Genomic DNA, 10,932 nt, shown 5'->3' with positions numbered 1-10,932 from the left:
TCTAGTATTGGCCTCTCTGTGACAATTCTGCAGCGGATGGATGACTGATCTGATGTAGTATGGCAATCCTATGCACTCAACCTCATAAGCTATCAGCAAAATTGTCTTTACAGCATAATCAAACAATGCCCTGATTCTTTTCATTGGAGCTAGTTTCACTTGCGGCCTTCATTCACTGCATTTTAGAAAGGGGCAAATATTGCATGAGTAGTGTGTTGTGAATATCATGAGCTTCAAAGATTTTGGGAGCCTCTAGTGTTCCTCTGGGAAAAACCTAATATATTGTAACTCTTCTGCCAGGTGAAGCCAATAGTAACCAAGGCTGGGTTAGAATCTAGGGGTTCTTTTCCATTGATACAACACAGAACTGGCTTGAGCCCCAATCCAGTAACCTGGGAAAATTACACACCACCCCTGGGTGCCTCTGAGGGGCAGTACTTCCCCACTCATAAGCACAGAGTCTGAGTGTAGAAAAAAAAGCTTTTAATAAAAGGAGAGAACATTTATCAGGGAAAATGCCACAAGCAGGATTCATAAACATAAAACTGAGCAGGACACCCACCCTAGAGTGTGTGGGGCAGAGCCTTCTGCCTCATGTTCTTGAGTTCTAAAACCAAAAGTTCCTTTACTGTGCCCCCCTCTGCTCCCTTACCACACCTCACTCACAAGTGGTCATCCTTGGTGAGTGAGGACCAAGAGTTCAGAGGTGCATCTGTGTGAGTTCCTCTCCTTACCCCCTAGGAAGAAGGCACCTTGCTTGCTCTACCCTCTGAGCACTTGCTTTGGCTGGCTGCCTTTCTGTCCACTTGCTCATTGCCCCACTCCTACTGACCACCTATCACTCACCTGCTGCTGCTACCTGCCTCTCCGTTGGTCAGTCTCTTGCTGATTTTTACCTCAGTCCCACCAAAACTGATTTCAGCTCTGATTGAGCATTTAAAATAATAAAGAAGCTCCTAATGAAGCCTATTTAGCTATTTCTTTGAACAGTGGGAAGGAACCAATCAAACCAGTGGAAGAGTCCACACCTCCTGGTGTCCCATCCTCCCTTATTTTCACAGGGCTATGGGATTCAAGACCCTGGCTTAACAAGGTCCCTTCTTCAGCTGAGGGTGACCTCCTCATTTGGCACAAGTTAAGCACTGTTCTGCTCCCCTTCATTCATACAATAATGACAACACATTGATAACAGCATTTCACTACCTCTGCATTCAGTGCTAAAGTGATTTGTAACCCAACACCAGCCAAAGTTGATTAGTTTAAGCAACACCACTCTATCTGCTGGATATCTAAGCAGAGTAGGTGTATTCATGTAAATAAAGTCTGCTCCTGAAGTCTCTCCCGCTCCCAGCTAGCTGTCAGGGTAGAATTCATTCAGTTCATTCCAACCCTGCTTACATCTTTTTTATAACAGTGAAGCTTTTTATATTTGGAAAACTTAGTGAAAACACTCTAGAAACTCATAGGTGTAATTTATTCATAGATTCATAGACTCTAGGACTGGAAGGGACCTCAAGAGGTCATCGAGTCTAGTCCCCTGCCCTCATGGCAGGACCAAATGCTGTCTAGACCATCCCTGATAGACATTTATCTAACCTACTCTTAAAAATCTCCAGAGACGGAGATTCCACAACCTCTCTAGGCAATTTATTCCAGTCTTTAACTACCCTGACAGTTAGGAACTTTTTCCTAATGTCCGACCTAAATCTCCCTTGCTGCAGTTTAAGCCCATTACTTCTTGTTCTATCATTAGAGGCTAAGGTGAACAAGTTTTCTCCCTCCTCCTGATGACACCCTTTTAGATATCTGTTACATGCCTGAGTGCTCTGCAAGGACGAGGTCACACACACAGTGAGTGATATGGCTTTTAATGAAGGTAAGGAAAACACACCCGCAACGGGGACTCCGCACGTTGCTAACACAAAGCGGGGAGCTGAGTCCAAAGCAGCAAAACAATTTCTGGTAAATATAACTTTATGTTAATAGCATGTAAAGCAGCTCATACATAGGCATGTGGGAGCTTTCCCACAGCTGGGGCTATCTCTTGTAGCAAAGGGCCAAGGGCTCGTAACACTTTCCCAAACACACAGAGGCTTTCCAGCCAAAGCAGTTCTAACCAGTTACATACAGCATGCACTAGTACACAGCAACCTTTAATACCTGTCCTTGAGAAGGCGAACAGCCCTAGCTAAGCTGTAACAAAATCTCCGCAGTGCCTTACAATACCTGAAAACTGCTATCATGTCCCTCTCAGTCTCTCTTTTCCAAACTAAATAAACCCAGTTCTTTCAGCCTTCCTCTGTAGGTCATGTTCTCAAGACTTTTAATCATTCTTGTTGCTCTTCTCTGGACCCTCTCCAATTTCTCCACATCTTTCTTGAAATGCGGTGCCCAGAACTGGACACATTGAGGCCTAACCAGCTCAGAGTAGAGTGGAAGAATGACTTCTCGTGTCTTGTTTACAACACACCTGTTAATGCATCCCAGAATCACGTTTGCTTTTTTTGCAACAGTATCACACTGTTGACTCATATTTAGCTTGTTGGTCCACTATGACCCCTAGAATCTCTTCTGCCATACTCCTTCCTAGACAGTCTCTTCCCATTCTGTATGTGTGAAACTGATTGTTCCTTCCTAAGTGGAGCACTTTGCATTTGTCTTTATTGAACTTCATCCGGTTTACCTCAGACCATTTCTCCAATTTGTCTTACCTCAGACCATTCGGTTTAGTTCTCAGTTCTCACTCAGGCATTGGTCAGGGCAGGGCTGGCCCTAGAACCAAATGGCACCCCAGGCAAGGAGTGTCTTTTGTGCCTCCTCCATGTGTTAAACTTTTGAATACTTTATTTGTTTATTGCACTTGTAGCCCATTTCACAACTTTGATGCAAGATTTGCATGCATGATTTATTCCTGTCATATAAGATGATAAATGTGCACATTAGGATCTGGAAATCTGTATTTATGTATACTATATATAATCAAATAAAAAAATTGCTTCCTCTAAACGTATATAAACTTTTAAATTTTAATTTGCTAATAAGAAAAACAGCACCTCAAGCCAGGCACCCCCCAGGCCTGGCACCCTAGTTGATCACCTTGGTAGCCTGCCCCTAAAACCATCTCTGGGTCAGGAACTCTCGTGTCTCATGCTCTATTAGAAGCCTGTTCTTCCTGGGTTGTTGAATACCATGCATATATTTCCCCCAAGATGGAACAGGGGAAAATTCCCATCAGCATTAGTGGGAGTATGTGAATGGGCATATGTGGCCCATCCCCTTTTGAACAAAGAAGGGATGAAACTCCTTCACTGAACAGAGAGGAGGAAGATAAGACTGAAAGACTGACTGAGCTGCCAGACCTGAAATAAAGAGCTAGCAGCAGTGCCTTGTTGGAATGTTGGGCGGTGGAACTGAGAACTCTGGGTGAAGGTGGAGGTAAAAATTGAAGGTTTCTGACTGGGGAGAGTTGAAAGGAGTTCCTTAGGAAGAGAGAGGAGCAGAGTAGATCTACAAGTCTGTTTTTGATTCTGTCCTGTTTAGGACTGAGGAGGGACTGGGAAATTAATTGGTTACGTTGACTGAGAGGACTGTTCTACCGCCAGAAGCTGTAACTACAGTCAGAACGACTTCTATTTTGTTTTGTTTTCCAAGTGGACCTTGGCTGAAGGAAGCAGCCCTGTGATTGTGGGTAACTGTGCCAGGTGGAAGGAAACTTCCATGTGTTTGTTCTGTTTTGTTTGGACTGGTGACCACAGGAGCTATCCTGTGACTGCTTTATTTCTTTTTGGCTGAGAGTAGAGCTCTTTGTCCCTTTTTGCGGGGTGGAGGGGAGCCTGACTTTTGGGGCTGTGATCATAATTTCCACTCAGCTGTAGCTAGTGGTCCTGTTACAGAGAGAAAAATTAAATCAAAGAGAGAATATCAGGAACAGACTGGTAAACAATTGCTGAATGTCAAAACAATAGTTGAATTATTGCTGTCATAACTGAACTTCTGTTATAAACCCTTGTTTTAGAAGAATACTTTCTGAACGTTACCAAAATGCATCATGTGGTATGTGTGGGCCCTCATTTTGAAATTTGGGCCCCTAAGGACACATATATCCACATTTAGACCCTAAAATCAGAAATTAGGTATCCATATACCTATTCTAACTAGCTACATACTAACTTGAGTATCAAAATGTAGAATTGGGCACCTTAACTTAGATATTCAAGTCTGATAATTGGGCTTTTGTCATGAGATGATGGGGAAATATAATTATATCCATTAATCTTATAACTACAGAAAGTGGGGTACTGTGGCTTAATGTCAACTCAAAGGAAAAACATTACATTTTACTTGTAATCAGCTGGCCATAATTTTTCAAAGTGGTGAGTGAGTTACTGAGGTCTCTCCCATTAAGGTAATTAACTATGTAATCAGATAGAGTTGCTAGGTGTCCGGTTTTCAACCAGAAAGTCCAGTCAAACAGGGGACCTGGCAGCGTCCAGTCAGCATAGCTGACAGAACTACCTGGTTCCCAAACTGGTGGGGAGGTAGGTACCAGCACCACCGCCACCACCCAGGGAATACTGTTGCCCCTGCCCCCACTTGTCCCAATTTCCCCAGCCCAGCCCCTTGCCCCAGGGACTGACCCTCTTATCCTGCTGTGCCCCAATTGCCCCGTCCCATCCTCTTGTTCCAGGGACCAACCCCCTCTCCATCCTGCTGGCCCCTTGCTCCACTTGCCATTGTATAGTATATAATAATGTCCTTGTTGTTCATGTTGCCACGAAGAATATGCTCCAAGTGCCGAATTAGTGTGTCCCCTGCTGAATGAACCATGCATTTTGGTACTCCTGTTGTGCCAGATGGATGCAGAGCAGGAGGCAGGACACTGGGGGGAAGAGGTGGAGCAGGGGATGGGGCAGGAGTGTCCAGTTTTCAGCAATTAGAAAGTTGGCAACCCTAGGTCCATTGTGAAAGTTCAACAAAAATGTACCATATTTTTTGTAGTTCCCAGAATAAACGTGGTAGTAAATCTCTTCTGATTTCATTTGTAAAAGGGAATCTTTCACCTCCATACAGTGTGACCAGGTTTTACACAACATTTAATCTTTAACAATTTTAATAGACATTTAGGTGCTGGGATGAAGATCTAAAACTAATATAGCTATATAAGTACACAAATAATTCCTATTAAACAACTTCTCTCAAATGAGGTCATCTGAAATATAATCCTTGACTCTGTTTCACAGTAAATGAGTCACTCAACATCTTAATATTTATTACTGAAATTTAATTAACTGTATATTACATTGTTTAGAATTTAAGTTAGATCTGGACAACGTAAGCTCTTCTAGACATACATCAGCTGTGCAACATAGGGTGTTTTTTCATTCCCTTTCATATGGATAGTCTAGGACAGCTAGACTAGTCTAGTCTAGTACATTTGGATCAGCCTCAACAGTACAAAGTTACAAGCACTTCTCACTAGGTCAAATATGGTGGTTGTGTGTTTTAGTTATTTTTAAACAAGTGGCATCTCTAACCCTAGTGATAAAGGCAACCATCTTGCTGGCAGTATGGCAGCCTAGTGGAAGAGACTGTCAGCTAACTTCCAAACTGCTTTAACAGTGGTAAGATCACAAGAAAACACTTTAATGTGCAATATTAAATAATTTTTTCCCCCAAAAGTAGAGATTGGTTTAACATTGTTAAACCAAATGATTAGGGAAGGCTAGAAGCTTGTTTACAATCTTGTGCATACAGCTTCCGTGCTGCTAGTGTTGCAAATGATAGTTTTGGGGTTAGAATGATAGAAAGGTCCAAGAATATTGGTCTGACATCTGTAAGTCATTATTCTATGTTACATTCTTAGTATATTCATCTCTCCAGCCCCAGGCCCAATCTGTCTGTCAGGACTGCAGGAAGAAAATCTAACCCCTATGTATTTACAGAAATTGATTCTGATATCTCTTGATAGCTAAGAGAAAAAAATAGGTCTCGCCAATCGATCTCCAATGGTTAAATAAATGACAACTAATTCATTAATAAAAATAAATAAACTGGTGAACACATGTATACATTTTAAAATGTGGATTCTTTGCTCTCAAAAAGCTGATTCTGCAACTCTTACTCATCTTGAATAATATTTGAGTGGTCCCAGTGAGCAAGGCTGGCAGAATTGGGGCCCATGATACCCTGGAAATTAATTTTTTTCTTATGTTGGAAATTAATTTTTTTCTTATGTTGGCCTGATTCACATCTGTCTGATTTTAAGATTAATTTACTAGTACCATCTATGGGATTAAATCTTTTGGTTTTTTACATGGGGATGGGTTTGAGAATATCCACCAAGGGAAGTCTCTCTCTCTCTTTTTTTTTTTTTTTTTTTTTTTTAAGAAAGGAACCTATATTGTGCAATGTGGGCCATTCCAAATGCCAACAAGTTATTCTTCAGATACGTTACATGAGCCTTGGGTATAAGATATTTCTGGCAGGAATGACATAGAAGTATCTAGAGAAGGAGTAAACTCCCAGCAGGGATAGGAAAATCATCCTCACCTTCCTTTCAGTTTGGTGGCAGAATTATTATTATTATTTTGTATTATCAAAGCAGGGGACTCCTTCAAGCCCCAGGTATTCCCTTCCAGCACAGCAGATTCCTATGCTCATAGACTTTACGCCAGTAGGGATCATCATGATCATCTAGTCTGACCTCCTGCACATTGCAGGCCACAGAACCTATCCACCCACTCCTGTGATACCCATAACCTATGGTTGAGTTACTGAAGTCCTCAAATCATAATTTAAAGACATAAAGCACTTATTTTTCTCTTGAATGATGACTCGGTTTCCACTGGTATTAATTTTTATTTATGGAACACAAAGATTGGAGAAAATGTATTTCTAAGTCTACTTTTTCATTTCTGTGTTTTACTATGGTGGAGTTGGGTCATGACACCATAGTTAAAGTTCCATTAGAGATTTTCTTTTGACAGAGGATAATTCTGAAGTTTGATAAAGGCTGGTTAAGTTGCTTGCTCATACTGTGATCGGATAAACCTATAATGCTGAATAATTTGCTTCTTTATAAACAAAATATTAGGTTTTATGGGGTATATCTGACTTTATTGACCAAAAACCTGATCATGTACCTGTATGTTTTTTTAAATTGCTTCAGATCTTGTTTCACACACATTTGTGTGCATATTATGCTCTATAGTATGTGCAATATATAAAGATAATCTTACAATTTACACAGATGTTCACCATATGTGTAGCTGCATATGGAAAACAAATATGAGCTAAGCATGCTCCCTAGCTTATGCCCCCATGAGAAATGTATATGGTTACAGTAAAAATGTATACATAGGAATAGTTAATAAAATACTAATAGATACCATGGGCTTAATTTTGGGCAGTACAACACCCAGATTTTAAAAACTGGAAGTGGAACAGAGAAATTCTATTGAAAGTGCAGAATATGTGTTTTTTAAACCACAGAAGTAAACCAAATACACAAAGCCTATTTGGGCTTAAGTTTTCACTTGCAGTACAAAATCTACTCTTAAATGTTAAAGGCATTTGTTGTAGTCACCAAAGAGAACAGCTCAATCACTAACATCTTAGTTACCCTTTATATCCATGACCCTATTCTAACCTTTCTTCTCCACCTATATCTTTCATCCCTCTTGTTACTTTAACAATTTTTTTTTATAAAAGATGAAAGAAAAATGTATTTCAGATATAGCCACCTCTTCCCTGAGAAACACCTCCATACTAGTACAAAAAAGAATCAGATTTTCTCCTATCAATATGTGTGGGATTTATATACATTTATATACACCAATTAAAATTACATACATAATCCTCTGTGCATCAAAGAGAATTTGTAACCTTTATGTGCATTCCAGTGAACCTTTAGATCCAAAGAAAAAGTTAGCTGCTTTTTCTTAATAAATCTAAAGAGCACTGTGTGACTATTCCATCACATGCAGTTAAATCTGCCTTGTTAAAAAAATGTATTTTTCAAAACTGTTTTAGGGATAAATCCTGGTGTCCCCCATGTAAACACAAGGTCTCAAATCCAGTGGAAGTACCATGTTTGTCGTGTGTGATGTTCAGAGACTGGAGATACCTACCAAGGGGGTTCCCCATCTCTTTGTGCACTACTGGTGAAAGGCCTATGCACCCTTTAAATCCTCTAACACAGCGAAAATGAGACACAGCAGTGTACAAGCCCTGTGCTGACTCTCTGTACAGAGGTGAATTCACCACATAGCCCTGGTCTACACTATGAGTTTAGGTCGAATTTAGCAGTGTTAGATCGATTTAACCCTGCACCTGTCCACATGACAAAGACATTTTTGTCAACTTAAAGGGCTTTTAAAATTGATCTCTGTATTCCTCCCCGCTCTGGACAGCAACCTCAACTCAGATGAATTGGCCAGGTAGACAGGAAAAGCTCTGGGAACTTTTGAATTTCATTTCCTGTTCGACCAGCATTGGTGAGCTGATCAGCGCAGGTGACCATGCAGTCTCAGAATCACAAAAGAGCTCCGGCATGGACCGAATGGGAGGTACTGGATCTGATCACTGTTTAGGGAGACAAATCCATGCTTAGGATTGTGTTCCAAAAGACAAAATGCCAAAATATTTGAAAAAATCTCCAACGGCATGATGGACAGAGGCTACAACATGGACATGCAGCAGTGCCATGTGAAACTTAAGGAGCTCAGACAAGCCTACCAAAAAAACAAAGAGGCAAACGGTCGTTCTGGGTCAGAGACCCAGACATGCAGCTTCTATGATGAGCTGCATGCAATTCTAGCAGGGGGTCCTAGGCCCTACCACTACCCCACCCCTGTCCATGGACACCTGCAAGGGGGGAGTCTCATGCAACAGGGATGAGGATTTTGAGGATGAGGAAAATGAGGAAGTGGAGGAGGATGAGGATAGTGCACAGCACACAACCGGAGAAACCATTCTCCCCGACAGCCAGGAACTGTTTATCACCCTGGAGCCAATACCCTCTCAACCCTCTGTAGCGAGGCGGTGTGGCTCCTCTCCTCCACAGGGAGGGTTGAGCCCCGTCAATCTTCCCCCAGGGCGGAACTTCCGGGCAGAAGCCCCACCCCTCAAAGGGTCAGGTGGCGACCCGGAAGTATAAAAGCCGGGCGCCGGCCTTCAGTTGCAGGTCAACTGCCGGCCAGAGCAGACGTGCCGGCCGACCCTCGTCGCTGGGAGGCTGCTGAGCTCAGAGACAGGTATCAGGACTTGCCGGAGCCAACCCGCAGCAACTATGACACCGAGCTGCCGGAGCTACCCTGCAGCAGCTACGATGCGGAGCCACCAGAACTAACCCGCCGTCACTACGATGCGGAACTACCAGAGTTGCCCAGCCCTTACTACGGCCTGGAGGAACCCTCGGACCAAACCTGGCCCAGCTGCCCGGAGACGCTCCCGGATCTACCACCTAGCCCGGACTGGGAGGAGCCCATGAGGGTGGACGACCCTGCGGACCAGGTAGGAAGTGAAGGGATTGGAAGTAGCCCGGGGGCGGCTGACTATAGTCAGGCCGCAGAAGGCCCCGAGCCTATGGCTGTGTGTGTTGGGCGGGATCCCCATTGAATCACCCCATCAGTGTGTTTCGGCCCAGATCCCCACTGACCGCCTAGCGGCGACAGCTGCTACTAGGGCCCCGGGCTGGAACGCAGAGGAGTGGGTGGGCCTGCGTTCCCCCTGCCACCCGCGACCGGGTGGCAGAAACCCCCTTTCACCGCCCCATTGACTCTGCTATTGCTCTGCCCTGCCCTAAAAGGGCCAGAGCTTATTGAACTGTTTGTTTGGTGCCCCGCCCGAACCAAGGGCTGGGCCCCCATTGACTCTGCTATTGCTCTGTGCTGCCCCAAAAGGGCCAGAGCTTATTGAACTGTTTGTTTGGTGCCCTGCCCGAACCAAGGGCTGGGCCCCCATTGACTCTGCTATTGCTCTGTGCTGCCCCAAAAGGGCCAGAGCTTATTGAACTGTTTGTTTGGTGCCCCGCCCGAACCAAGGGCTGGGCCCCCATTGACTCTGCTACTGCTCTGCCCTGCCCCAAGGGGCCAGAGCTTATTGAACTGTTTGTTTGGTGCCCCGCCCGAGCCAAGGGCTGGGCCCCTATTGACTCTTACTGCTCTGCCCTGCCCCAAAAGGGCCAGAGCCTATTGAAGTGTGTGTGGTGCCCCACCCGAGCCAAAGGCTGGACCCCTACTGACTTTGCCTGTGCTCGGTCCGCTCCACAGGGACTGAACGTCCCCTGGACGGTGGACCGCAGATCCTAAGGACCGGAGCCAGAGAGAACAGAACAAGGCCGGTGTGGCTCCCCTCCTCCACAGGGAGGGTTGAGCCCCGGCAACCCTCGCTACACCTCCCAAGGCGGGCTCATGGACCATGAAGCCGGAGAAGGCAACTCTGGTGAGTGTACCTTTGTAAATATAATGCATGGTTTAAAAGCAAATGTGTTTAATGATTAATTTGCCCTGAAGACTTGGGATGCATTCGCGGCCAGTACAGTCCCTCCTTTTAAATGACCAACCTAACGGTTGCTTGGTATGGGAAAGGAGGGCGCTGCTGTTTGAAACCATTCCCACATGTTATGAAGGTTAAATGAGCTGAAAGAGTGTGGCCTACCGTGACTGCCTGCAAGTCGAATTCTGTTGCCCGGCCCTGTGTGTGTGATCTCTCACATAAAACCGGCAGGCCCTCAATATAAGAGGCAAAAATGCGACCTTGTACTGAAAGCACATGTGCTATGTAATGTTATCAGCTTGGTTCACCGTGAAAGAGTCTACCCATTGTTCTCTAAAATGTGTCTTTTTAAATACTACTCTCCCTTTCTTTCCTCCTGCAACTGCAAATGTTTCCACACTATCCCTATCATCTCTGTCCCAGAGGCTAGCGCAG

Source organism: Chelonoidis abingdonii, chromosome 7, assembly GCF_003597395.2.
Source record: "Chelonoidis abingdonii isolate Lonesome George chromosome 7, CheloAbing_2.0, whole genome shotgun sequence".
In the NCBI taxonomy this organism is placed as follows: Eukaryota; Metazoa; Chordata; order Testudines; family Testudinidae; genus Chelonoidis; species Chelonoidis abingdonii.
Note: the sequence above shows the minus strand (reverse complement) of the source record.